The sequence below is a fragment of the Biomphalaria glabrata genome, chromosome 13 (genome assembly GCF_947242115.1).
Source record: "Biomphalaria glabrata chromosome 13, xgBioGlab47.1, whole genome shotgun sequence".
Classification (NCBI taxonomy): domain Eukaryota; kingdom Metazoa; phylum Mollusca; class Gastropoda; family Planorbidae; genus Biomphalaria; species Biomphalaria glabrata.
The window spans coordinates 4,652,501-4,667,102 of NC_074723.1; the positions used below are offsets into that span (position 1 = coordinate 4,652,501).

Consider the following 14,602-nt stretch of genomic DNA (forward strand, 5'->3'; position numbering starts at 1 on the left):
AAAAAAATGGAAGGTTGAGCGGGAAAAAAAAAAGGGGGGGGGTTATGTCCCTAGTGTAGTATTGACCATACGTCAGCCTGTTTATTCACGGTCCACAGCCGGACAGTCCTTCAAGAGGTGGGGTGTGGGGGGGGGGGGTACTGAGAGACAAGGCATTCAATATTCTCTGGCAAATGTTTGCTTAGTGACAGGAGACTTTTGACAAGAATTAACCACGTGGTTTTTCAGAGTGGGGTGGAGGTGTGGAAAGGAAGTTACGTCAAGACGTCTGACGACTCCAGAGTTAATGGCTGCAGACGAGAGAGAGAGAGAGAGAGAAAAAAAGTGGCGGGAATTGATGGATATGATTTGACACGGTAATGAATTGTTTGAGAAGGTGAAGAAAGTTGTGTAAGATTTATTTTTTAACAAATGAATTTCTTTTTTAACAGTTTAGTTTCTATCTATGCATATACCAACCAGTCCACTCGTGATTAGGGCAGCTTTATTAATTTGTGTGTGGGGGGAGGGGGCATTGTTGAAGATGAACATAATTTACATTTTGTAAACATTTGGTTTATATTTTACCTTTACCTATACCTTAGTCTGTTGGACCGATGGGGCACCATGGAAAATTCGTTAACAGTCTTTCTCCATTCCTCTGTGTCTTTTGCCTTAGTTAGAACCTCTTACAATGGCAGGCCCATTCGCTTTCTGTCTGCCTCTTCTTCTTATTACATGGTACTGTCCCTTGAAGGAAGGTCTTTGCTTGTAATATGGCCATAGATTTTTAGCTTGGGCTTATTTACGATAGTTAGCAGGTCATCAAGGGGTCCAATCGCTACAGTAACACTGTCTCTAATCTCTTGTTTTGTGTTGCGGTCTTTGATTTTATATTTATTACAAACCATATTTCTAGCGTCATCTTTCTTCTTCTTCTTCGTTCTCATTGTTATGTTGGATCGTTCAGATGACTAGACCAATACATGAGATGAACTGCGCAGTGGTTTCCAAATCAGGGAGCTCTCCATAGAGTTTCCTTCCTATTGGGGTGATTTGGGGCCAATGTCTTATACGGGCCTCTTGGTAAAGAGAGCAGTTTTGGAGGACGTGGTCTGCATTCTCTGGTGATACTCCACATGGGCAGATTTCACTGGTTCCTATTTTGAGCTTCCGGTACATGTGTTGTCGCATTCTGTTGTGTCCGGTCCTGAGTCGAAAGATTAGACGTTGGTCTTGTCGGGATAGCTTATAGTAAGCGTCATCTTTCTTGTGATTTGGATGAGAGCTCGTCCATTTCTCATTTATTTTATTTATGATTAATTTCTTCAATTCTTCTGGATAGAGTCTAGCGTCATGAATAAGAGCTTGTTAAAACTGAACAGGTTTAGGAAAAAATAAACAGTAAAAATATTTAGAAATGTTTCGTTTGTTCGATTAGAGTTGTATCCCTTAGATCTCGCAGCTGATGTATTATTGAAAAGACAATCTGTAGGGAAATTATAAAACAGCTAAAAGACAAAGTATAAAGAAATAGCCTAACACTGTGAAACAACTCAGTTTAGTGAAACAATGGGGCTTAGTGAAACAATGGAACTTTTGAAACAGCGCAACTGAGTGAAACAACGCAACTTAGTGAAACAATAAAACATAGTGAAACATAAAACATAGTGAAACATAAAACATAGTGAAACAACGCAACTTAGTGGAACAATAAAACATAGTGAAACATAAAACATAGTGAAACATAAAACATAGTGAAACATAAAACATAGTGAAACAACGCAACTTAGTGGAACAATAAAACATAGTGAAACATAAAACATAGTGAAACAACGCAACTTAGTGGAACAATAAAACATAGTGAAACATAAAACATAGTGAAACATAAAACATAGTGAAACAACGCAACTTAGTGGAACAATAAAACATAGTGAAACATAAAACATAGTGAAACATAAAACATAGTGAAACATAAAACATAGTGAAACAACGCAACTTAGTGGAACAATAAAACATAGTGAAACAATAAAACATAGTGAAACATAAAACATAGTGAAACATAAAACATAGTGAAACATAAAACATAGTGAAACATAAAACATAGTGAAACATAAAACATAGTGAAACATAAAACATAGTGAAACAACGCAGCTTAGTGGAACAATAAAACATAGTGAAACATAAAACATAGTGAAACATAAAACATAGTGAAACATAAAACATAGTGAAACAACGCAACTTAGTGGAACAATAAAACATAGTGAAACATAAAACATAGTGAAACATAAAACATAGTGAAACAACGCAACTTAGTGGAACAATAAAACATAGTGAAACATAAAACATAGTGAAACAACGCAACTTAGTGGAACAATAAAACATAGTGAAACAACGCAACTTAGTGGAACAATAAAACATAGTGAAACAACGCAACTTAGTGGAACAATAAAACATAGTGAAACAATAAAACATAGTGAAACATAAAACATAGTGAAACATAAAACATAGTGAAACAACGCAAATTAGTGGAACAATAAAACATAGTGAAACAACGCAACTTAGTGGAACAATAAAACATAGTGAAACAATAAAACATAGTGAAACATAAAACATAGTGAAACATAAAACATAGTGAAATATAGATCATAGTTAAACATAAAACATAGTGAAACATAAAACATAGTGAAACAACGCAACTTAGTGGAACACTAAAACATAGTGAAACAATAAAACATAATGAAACATAAAACATAGTGAAACAACGCAACTTAGTGGAACAATAAAACATAGTGAAACAACGCAACTTAGTGGAACAATAAAACATAGTGAAACAACGCAACTTAGTGGAACAATAAAACATAGTGAAACAATAAAACATAGTGAAACATAAAACATAGTGAAACAACGCAACTTAGTGGAACAATAAAACATAGTGAAACATAAAACATAGTGAAACATAAAACATAGTGAAACATAAAACATAGTGAAACAACGCAACTTAGTGAAACAATAAAACATAGTGAAACATAAAACATAGTGAAACATAAAACATAGTGAAACATAAAACATAGTGAAACATAAAACATAGTGAAACAACGCAACTTACTGGAACAATAAAACATAGTGAAACATAAAACATAGTGAAACAACGAAATTTAGTGGAACAATAAAACATAGTGAAACAATAAAACATAGTGAAACAATACAACATAGTGAAACATAAAACATAGTGAAACAACGCAACTTAGTGAAACATAAAACATAGTGAAACATAAAACATAGTGAAACATAAAACATAGTGAAACAACGCAACTTAGTGGAACAATAAAACATAGTGAAACATAAAACATAGTGAAACAACGCAACTTAGTGGAACAATAAAACATAGTGAAACAATAAAACATAGTGAAACATAAAACATAGTGAAAATAAAACATAGTGAAACATAAAACATAGTGAAACATAAAACATAGTGAAACAAAGCAACTTAGTGGAACAATAAAACATAGTGAAACATAAAACATAGTGAAACAACGCAACTTAGTGCAACACTAAAACATAGTGAAACAATAAAACATAGTGAAACATAAAACATAGTGAAACAACGCAACTTAGTGGAACAATAAAATATAGTGAAACAACGCAACTTAGTGGAACAATAAAACATAGTGAAACAACGCAACTTAGTGGAACAATAAAACATAGTGAAACAATAAAACAGTGAAACAATAAAACATAGTGAAACAATAAAACATAGTGAAACATAAAACATAGTGAAACAACGCAAATTAGTGGAACAATAAAACATAGTGAAACAACGCAACTTAGTAGAACAATAAAACATAGTGAAACAATAAAACATAGTGAAACATAAAACATAATGAAACATAAAACATAGTGAAATATAGATCATAGTTAAACATAAAACATAGTGAAACATAAAACATAGTGAAACAACGCAACTTAGTGGAACAATAAAACATAGTGAAACATAAAACATAGTGAAACAACGCAACTTAGTGGAACACTAAAACATAGTGAAACAATAAAACATAGTGAAACATAAAACATAGTGAAACAACGCAACTTAGTGGAACAATAAAACATAGTGAAACAACGCAACTTAGTGGAACAATAAAACATAGTGAAACAACGCAACTTAGTGGAACAATAAAACATAGTGAAACAACGCAACTTAGTGGAACAATAAAAGATAGTGAAACAACGCAACTTAGTGGAACAATAAAAGATAGTGAAACAATAAAACAGTGAAACAATAAAACATAGTGAAACAACGCAACTTAGTGGAACAATAAAAGCTAGTGAAACAATAAAACATAGTGAAACAATAAAACATAGTGAAACAATAAAACATAGTGAAACATAAAACATAGTGAAACATAAAACATAGTGAAACAATAAAACATAGTGAAACATAAAACATAGTGAAACAACGCAACTAAGTGAAACAATAAAACATAGTGAAACAATAAAACATAGTGAAACATAAAACATAGTGAAACAACGCAACTTAGTGAAACAATAAAACATAGTGAAACAACGCAACTTAGTGAAACAATAAAACAGTGAAACAACGCAACTTAGTGAAACAATAAAACATAGTGAAACAACGCAACTAAGTGAAATAATAAAACATAGTGAAACAATGGACCTTTGTGAAATAATAAAACATAGTGAAACAACGCAACTTAGTGAAACAATAAAACATAGTGAAACAATGGAACTTTGTGAAATAATGGAACTTATTGAAACAGTGGAACAACTAAATTTATATGAAACAACGCAACATAACTAAGTGAACCAACGCAGCATAATAAAATAACGCTACATAGAGAAACAACGCTACATAAAAAAAAAACAACGCCAGTGAAACAACTTAACATAGTGAAGTAATAAAACAGTGAAATAACATAGATTGTGAAACAACGCAGGAGAGTGTATCAATGCGCCGTAGTCAAAATATACCATACCATATTTAGTGAAGCAACGTTACAACTAGAGGTGTGATCCATAACTCCTAACTAATGAACACCTTTTAGTAAAACTTATTAAATATAGAAACCTTTCAGGATAGTAGACTCAAAAAGTAAAGTAGCATCTATAAAAGAAGACAAAATTTCTTTTTTTTTTTTAATCTTTGTTGTAAAGCTCAAACGATATTACAACACGTCACCAAAACAGAAATCCCATGAACTAAATCCTAAACTCAATCTGAAAGCTGCCGGTTGTTTATTAGTAGTCGACTAAGAGATTAGGTCACCGAGTCAAGACTCCATTTACCCAATTTGTTTCTTCAACCTGAAGTTTAAGATTTAGCGAGATCTCTCCTTTTATTTTATATAAACTTATGGCAGACTGCAAATACAACCATAAAAAAAGCGAAATATTTAAAAATAAAACAACAACAAAGCTGATCTATGGGAAACAACCGCAAAAATATCAATACTGCAAGGTTTAACTTCCTTTTTTTATATGCAGAAAAATTAATTACCACTAATTAGGTAATTTTTGGGTTGTGTTAGACACCTTATTTATATAGGTTAGTTATTTTAGTTATTTAGCGACGCACCATAGTAGACGCATATTGAACGGGACTAGTGACGTTTGGGATATGTTGGGTTAGAGACCGGAAAATCAGTTAGCGATATAAGATTCCAGGGTAACGACGTGTTTAGTGACAGAGACTTCTACTGTGGCCTTTTATCAGAATAAATCTATGTACAATTGTTCATCATCGTTCGACTACATCTCTTCACTTGTTACAACTGATGTTGTATGGTTTTTGTCTGACTTGTTGGTCAACTGCACGTAATACACCCGAACAATTACACCCAAACGATTGCAGAGTAATTGGTTGACTTCAGGACAGCCTGAACTAGCAACATCACAGTGGCGACCCCGAACCTCGAAGCCGGACCCCTGATGAAGCTGAACATCGAACCGGACCTCGAAGCAGAACGTTTACTCAGGTGAGGGTCGTGCACTCGAAGATATAAGATTTCATCGGAGTACGGCTGAACACAGCATCATCGCAGAGTGACTTTGTTCTAGATCTACAAGCAGTCGTCGCCTGTTTGATCGCACGTTCAACGAGCCGTTAACTCAGGGTGACCTTCGTCAGGACCGTAATCATCGCAACGTCTGGTCTACTTAACCAGTATATTATCAACGCCTGATCTTCATATGCTGAATCGACCTACAACCAGAGAAACCGTTCATTCATAACGGGTGAGAGATCGTTAGTGAACCTGTTGGACATATTTTTTCTTCGTCGTAGGAGCCACATCGAGTATCAAGTTTTACCTCGCCAGTTCGAGAAGGACAGTTTGCCCGCTGTCAGAAGTATTGTGAGTACTACAAGTTTGGTAGCTAACTAAATCGAAATCGCTCTGTCGTCTTACCCTTGGAGAGATTCTTGTGGAGCAGTTTGCTCATTGAACCGGTTGCTTACCACTTTTATAACGGTCACTGTGTTTAACCTTTGGAAGGTTAGAAAAATCGTATTTTTCGTTGCTGGACATTGATATATTGAGTATTCGTCGGTCTAGACCATACCTAGACTTGTTAGCAGTGAAGTTGTGGAAACAGCTACATCCACTTAATTTCGTTAAAAACCGTTAATCGTCTAACGGAAAGTCGTCGGAGGTGACCTTGGTCTCACCTAGTCTACATTGGACAGTTTGGTCTAGTGAAGCAGAGTACAACAGCAAACTTCGTCGTACTACCAGAGTAGCAGCAGAAGCAGTGAACTATTCTTAGAGAACCGTTATTCGTCAGCCCAGATCAAGTCATCGTCAAGAAAGTCGTTATTCGTCAGCCCAGATCAAGTCATCGTCAAGAAAGCCGTTATTCGTCAGTCCAGATCAAGTCATCGTCAAGAAATTCGTTATTCGTCAGTCGTCCAGATCAAGTTGCCGTCAAGAGACTGTTATTTATCAGTAGTCATCTACACAAGTCAAGTCATCGCCAGAAGAACCGTTAACCTATTCGTCAGTAACTGTGTACACAAAGTCGTCGGAACTACACATACGGTCATCAACAGTCGTCAAAGAAACTGGAACATTTTGCTGTGGCATATCAGGACATCTGTGGCATTACGTGGGATACTGGTAGCACCGGAGAACAGAGTCAGAACTGGAAGAGAGGCAGTGGAATTTGTTGTGATCTAGCATATTCGGGAGTCCGAACAAAGGGATCTTTCTTATCAAAAGCTAAGTGCCATTTTTCTTATTAGTATATGTTTAGATTGCCCTTAGAAATAGATTTTGTCTAAATTTGGTACGTTAGCCTGAGTAAAATCAGGTGGTGCGCCTTAAAACCCGTCGGGGTAGAAGACGTAATTTAGATGAAAAGCTATATTATACGTTTAGAGTTGTAATTTGTTTTGTTTGTGTAAACGTCATATCCGTTGTTGCGTGGTTACTTCGTGACGTCATCATTGTGTGCCATATTGTCATATCCCAACCCATAGCGATAGTCTCATTTAATTATTTCATTTGTTTATATTATTTTAAATTATTTATTTTTATTAATTTAATTATTGGTTGTATTTAATTAGATCTGTATTTTTTTTTTCACTTAATGATAGAAAGTGCGGGTAGGATTCTTTTACTGTGAATCAGACTAAAATAATTTTAGCAGCACTAAAATAATTTTAGTTTGAGCGGTTAAAATCAAATATGATTTTGCCATGAGAATAATGCCGAAACTGGCTATGTAGTCAAACACTATCGTCTGGCTAAATTTAGATCTGCAAATTGTTGTACATCTCTTTGGTACAATTTAATTATCTAGACTCTAATTTGAAATATTATTAATTGAAAAATGAATGAAGGTAGTACATTCTAGATATATATATCTTGTTGAAGATATATTTGACATTGTATACACATATTTGTTTCGTATGGTTAAATAGAACCATAATCTACTCTAGATCTAGACTCTAGACAGTCTTTGAATTTACTCTAGACACTTCAGTCATACCAGATTTTAAAATTGATCATAGTTATTTATACTAGATCTAAAAGTCATAGTGCTCTTGATAACTATAGATCTAAATGGTATTATTATATATACTATAATATACTAGATTTAAATTTGGGTGATACTGGACCTAATATACAGATTTGAATATAACCATAATAACTCAGACTAGATTTACTCATTTACTAAATCTATAGATAGAGACATAACACTTAAAACTTGTATAAAAGTGTGTAAAAACCTAAATATAAAATAAGTTTAAAGTATAGCCATAACCAATATAGGCTAAGTAAAAATATATATAAAATATAAAACACAATGGCTACATCATCATATGTGGACCTTAAGGAGGTTAAGGAAACAGCTATGCAGGATGGAAAGGCCATGGAGTTAAAAGGAAAGGACTTAGCAGCTTATGTACAGCAAGTGGTGAAGGAAGAAACGGAACGTCAAAGACAAGAGATAGAGAGACAAGATAGGATCAGAAAGGAAGAATATGAAAAGCAAAAAGAGGACCAAGAAAGGCAGAGAGAACATGAAGCTAAAATGGAGAAGATGAGATTGGACGCAGCACAAGCCAGAGCTCAAACTGAACAAGGAAATAACACAAATAACTCAAATAATCATACCACTCAAAGAGACAACCCTAATTCGCAGACATGGCTAAAGAGGAAGATACAAAGTTTTGATGAACAGAAGGATGACATTGGTGATTTCCTGAAAAGATATGAGGCAAAAATGTCTACATTTAATATGCCTGAAGAAGAATGGTCTGAAATACTGATAGACTTTGTTCATGGTCAAGCTCTAACAATATGCCAAAATCATGACCATCATATTGATGATAGCTATCAGGTTTTAAAAAGAGAGTTATTGAATGCCTATGGTCATAATGCTACAACTTTTAGAAAGAAATACTTTGACAATATACCATCATTAGGAATAGAACCCCAAACTACCATTAATATGGAAAAGGATTTTTTCAATAAGTGGGTAAAATTAGAAAAAGTGACAAACTCTTATGAGGGATTAAAAAATTTTATTTTAGTGGACAACTTTGTAAATAAATGTGATCCTCAATTACAATCTTTTATTAGAGAAAGAAACCCAAAAACTATAGATGAAATAACAGAGATAATGAGAGTATACAAAAATGCCTATCCAAATAAACCATTTTCTGATAAGGATAAGAGCAAAGTAGATTTAATAGGATACACCAAAGAAAATGTTGATAGAAGTAGAAATAGAAACAGATCAAATAGTGGAAATAGAAAATATAGTGAAATAACCTGTTTTAAATGTCAAGGAAAAGGTCATATAGCAGCTAACTGTAGAAGAGGGAATAGCAGGTCTGGAAGTAGAAATAGATACAATGAACAAAATAACAATAGATATAGGAGTAGAGATAGGAATGACAGGGGAAATTATAGAAATAGGAGTTACAGTAGGGAATACAAAAATAAAGGTGCAGATAGGGTATATTTCATGGAAGGAAATAGGAACAATTTTGCAGTGTACCCAGGGTTTGTAGATAGAATTCCGGTGGAATTAATCAGGGATTCAGGTTGTAACACTTTGGCAGTAAAAACTAAATTTGTCAAACCTCATTGGTATAAAGGGTTTACTAGGGAAGTAGAATTAGCAGATGGCACTGTAAGGGAATTTAAAGCTATAAGGGTGTACATTGAAACTCCATTTTTCACTGGCTATTGTGATGGCATTGCAATACCAGAAATGAGATATGATATGTTAGTAGGAAACATAAAAGGAGTTAAAGAATGTTCAAGAAAAGAATTAGAAGACTGGCAAAACAAATACAAAAACATAAGACAAAATCATGAAAACATAGAAACACAAAATATAACAAGTATGGTAATAACAAGATCAATGAATAAACAAGATGAGAAACAGGAAAATACAATAAATGTAATAAGTAAGGATGAAGAAAAAGAAACCAGTAATGTAATACAAATAGAAAATACAGATGTTAAGGAAAGAGAGATAGAAAATGAAACACAAAATAGTCTTGAAACACAAATATCTCAAAGTGAAAAAGAAACAACACCCACATTTGCATTAGAACAAATGAATGATAATATTATTGGGAAAATTTATTCAAGAATATCAGATAAAAACAATAATAATCCAATGGAGAAATTTTGTATAGAGAATAAAATATTATTTAGACAAACAAGTAATGATAACAAGAAAATAAAACAACTTGTCTTACCACAGAAATATTGGAAAGATGTTTTAATCATGACACATGATAATAATTTAGCAGCACATAGGGGAGTAAAGAAATGTTATAGGAATTTGTCAAAACAAGTATTTTGGCCCAAAATGAAAGCAACAATCAATAAATACATAAACTCATGTGACATATGTCAAAAGAGATCTAACAAAAGCCTAGTGAATAAAGCACCTATTCAAGAAATGGATGAACCTACAGAACCATTTCAGAAAGTATCTATTGATTTAATAGGTCCTTTAATTCAAACTGAAAATAATAATAAATACATTCTAACAGTAATAGACATGTTTAGTAGATACCCAGAGGCAATCCCATTATCAAATACAAGTGCAGAGAATATCATTAATGCCATAACTCAAAAAGTAATTACAAGACATGGTATACCTAAAATTATATTGAGTGATCAGGGATCTCAGTTTAAGTCAGAACAATTTAAGAAATGGACTAAACAATACAATATACAACACATATACTCTTCGGTTTATCACCCAGAGAATAATGGTTTATGTGAACGATATGGTGGTTCATTAAAAAGATCACTAACAAAGATAATTCAGAATAATCAGAACAAGTGGGATCATTACATTAACTATGTACTATTTGCTCATAGAAACAACATCCATGAAGCAACACAATTTTCACCATATGAAATAATACATGGAAGAAAACCTAGAGATGAATTAGATGTTTTTAAAGAAAATATAATAAGCAATGAGAATAAATTAAACAATGACAGTGAAACAACAATCACAACAGAATTGAAAGAAATATGGACTCAAGCATATAACAACAATAAGAAGTACAAACAAAGTGCTCATGAGAATCTAAATAAGAAAAGACAATTGAAAACACTAGAAGTAGGAAACAATGTATTAATATTGATAAATGACCTGAAAAATAAAATTGGTAAACAATGGAAAGGTCCATTTAAGGTGATAAAACAAATTAGTGATGTGAATTATCAAATTGAAATAAATGGGAAAATTAAAACATATCACATAAATAATTTGAAACTGTATCATGATAGAGAAGATGAGTTAATACAAAACATTCAGGAGGAAATAGAAAATACATTTTCAGAAAGAGAAGAATGCTTAATGATAATAACAAATGAAAATCACAATGAAAATGATATTAAGGAAATACCTGTAATAGAAACAAAAGAGAATCAAACTTGGCAAAAGATTAATCTTAATAATTTAACTAAGGAAAAATCAAAAGATATAACTAAAATAATACAGGAATACAAAGAAATTTTTTCCAGTATACCAGGAAAAACTAATATTATTAAACATGACATTAAAGTAACAGATCCAAAACCTATCAAGCTTAAGCCATATAGAATACCGCTACATTTACAAGACAAAGTAAAGAAAGAAATAGACAATTTACTAGAATCAGGTATAATTGAGCCATCAACATCTCCTTATGCTTCACCAATTGTGATAGCCAAGAAGAAGAATGGAGATATAAGGTTATGTATTGATTATAGGAAACTTAACAACATCACAGAATTTGACCCATATCCAATGCCAAATATAGAGGATATTTTACATAAATTAAATGGAGCAAAATTTTTTACTAAATTAGATTTAACTAAAGGTTATTGGCAAATACCTTTAACAGAAAATGCAAAACCTTACACAGCATTTGTAACACCATATGGTATTTTTCAATGGAATTATATGAGTTTTGGATTAGTAAATGCACCTGCCACATTTAATAGAATGATGAACATGATAATTGGAAACAAAGAAAATGTTATTTGCTATTTGGATGACATATGTATTTTTAATAATAGTTGGGAGGAACATTTGGTAGATGTAAAAGAAGTATTCAAAATAATAAAAGAAAGTGGACTTACAATTCAAGCAGAAAAAGTAGAAATAGGATTGGAGGAAATAATTTTCTTAGGACATAAAGTAAATAACAACATGATTAGCCCTATTGAAGATAACATAAAGAAAGTACTTAATATTGAAATACCTACAACAAAAAGACAAATTAAAAGCATATTGGGAATAGTAAATTATTACAGAAAGTTTATAAAGAACTTAGCAGAAATAGTGAATCCACTAAATGACTTACTTAAAAAAGGAAAACCTCAAAAAGTAGTTTGCAATGAGGAATGTGTGAAAGCTATTGACAGAATTAAAGATGTTTTTAGTCATGAACTAATATTAAGACTACCTGATAAAGACAAAATATTTTATGTCACAACTGATGCATCTGGTAATGCTATTGGTGGTTGTTTAATGCAGAACTATGATAACTTACATCCTATATTATATGTAAGTAGAAAATTATCAGAGGCAGAGAAAAAATATAGTGTCATTGAAAGAGAAGCCTTAGCTGTAATATGGGTAATTACTAAGCTAGAGAGCTATTTAATAGGAAGGAAATTCATATTATTAACTGATCATAAACCTATTCAGTATATACAGCAAAAGAGCATGAAAAACAGTCGTGTTTATAGATGGTTCTTAGCACTACAGGAGTATAAATTTGAAGTGAAAGCTATTAGTGGATCTGTGAATATTGTAGCTGATCTATTGTCTAGAATGACATTGAAATGAAATAATTTTGTAAATAAACTATGATTATATTGAGTATGTAATATATATTAATATATTGACACCATTTATATGTTATGGAAAAGGGAGATAAGTAAAGTTGATATTAAGCATTTAAAAGTAAGTATGGATATTTTTTCTTGTGTGAATCATTTCATATATCATTGACGAAAGTTAGTTCTATGGAAAAGGGTGAGTATAAAAGAAAAATGGACAAAAGCGTATAAAAGGGTGGTAAGAAAAAATGTATTGAATGTGTAAATAAAGTCTATAATTGTTTTTTTGAAATATTGTATTTTATCAGATTACTGCCAGAGAAGAACACTTGTGACGTGTGACGTACCCATAAGATGCCACATTTTCTTTTATGATGAACTGTGTACTAATGAAGATGATTTTGGAATGTTATGAACTGTTATGAACATTGACATGAATATGAGGAACTGTCAAGATGAAGATGTCAAGATGAAGAGATCAAGATTTTATGTTTGTGGTCTTCCCCTTAAATTGAAAATGCCCTTGTAAGACTTGACAGTAGTGGAAAAATATTGACATATTTTTTTTTCAAGGGGGGGAGGAATCTGTTAGACACCTTATTTATATAGGTTAGTTATTTTAGTTATTTAGCGACGCACCATAGTAGACGCATATTGAACGGGACTAGTGACGTTTGGGATATGTTGGGTTAGAGACCGGAAAATCAGTTAGCGATATAAGATTCCAGGGTAACGACGTGTTTAGTGACAGAGACTTCTACTGTGGCCTTTTATCAGAATAAATCTATGTACAATTGTTCATCATCGTTCGACTACATCTCTTCACTTGTTACAACTGATGTTGTATGGTTTTTGTCTGACTTGTTGGTCAACTGCACGTAATACACCCGAACAATTACACCCAAACGATTGCAGAGTAATTGGTTGACTTCAGGACAGCCTGAACTAGCAACATCACAGTTGATTCATGTATTGACATCGACAATGAAAAAATTGTGCAAAGTTTTAACTTGATCCGAGAATGGGAAGTGGGAGAAAAAAAGCGAACAAAATTTGTACCAGACAGACAGACAGACGAATTGAATTGATATAAGCGTTGTGATAAATAAGAGAGAGAGAAAAAAGAGAGAGAGAAAAAAGAGAGAGAGAAAGAGAGAGAGAGATAGAGAGAGAGAGAGAGAGAGGCTTAAACAACATACAAGTCGAATCCAGTCTTTTCAACATATGTTAAGAATCAGAATTATGCCTATGAGAAATTTGATTTTGAAAATAATTTTTTATCTAGTTTGGCCAAGTAACATTCATCAAGGTGCTTGTACCGATGATAATTTTCATTTTTAATTACCTTGTGTTGTTAAACTCACACAATATACTTGGTTTTAATGAAAGAGTTACATAGTCTATATAAACTACACATAAAGCTTGTAACTGCCTGATTGATCCCGCGTATTATCTTCCCTTGTATTTACAGTCTTTCTTCGATTATTCTTTCAATTGAAAATTAGTGTTGTTTGGTTTGTTAGAATGTAAATTGGTTGTGTACTGTTTCTATAATTAAATTATTACGAGACAATGTCCTTGACCTATGCCAGTCTTCCTGAAGGACATCAGAGGATAGAAGCGAGCAAGGATCTAATTCGGGACTATCGGGTGAATGGAGGTCACGTACCATTGGACAGGACCGACCCTTAAAGTCGTCTGACAATCTCGTATATTGTTGTGGTGAAAGGTAGTCTACATGTTTGTAGCCAGTGAGTTATAGCACTATTAAAGAATAACCAAAATACATAAAT

General features: G+C 32.7%; 1 protein-coding gene and 1 long non-coding RNA gene across 2 annotated transcripts in view; one reads left to right on the forward strand and one right to left on the reverse strand.

Moving 5' to 3' along the window:
• Positions 1-14,602, reverse strand: part of LOC106065153 (octopamine receptor Oamb-like) — a 171,550-nt gene that overhangs the window by 71,425 nt on the left and 85,523 nt on the right. The window lies entirely within an intron of this gene.
• Positions 6,953-13,608, forward strand: LOC129922517 (uncharacterized). Its single transcript, XR_008774527.1, has 2 exons — positions 6,953-7,837; positions 13,118-13,608. It is a non-coding gene; the product is annotated as an uncharacterized LOC129922517 (long non-coding RNA).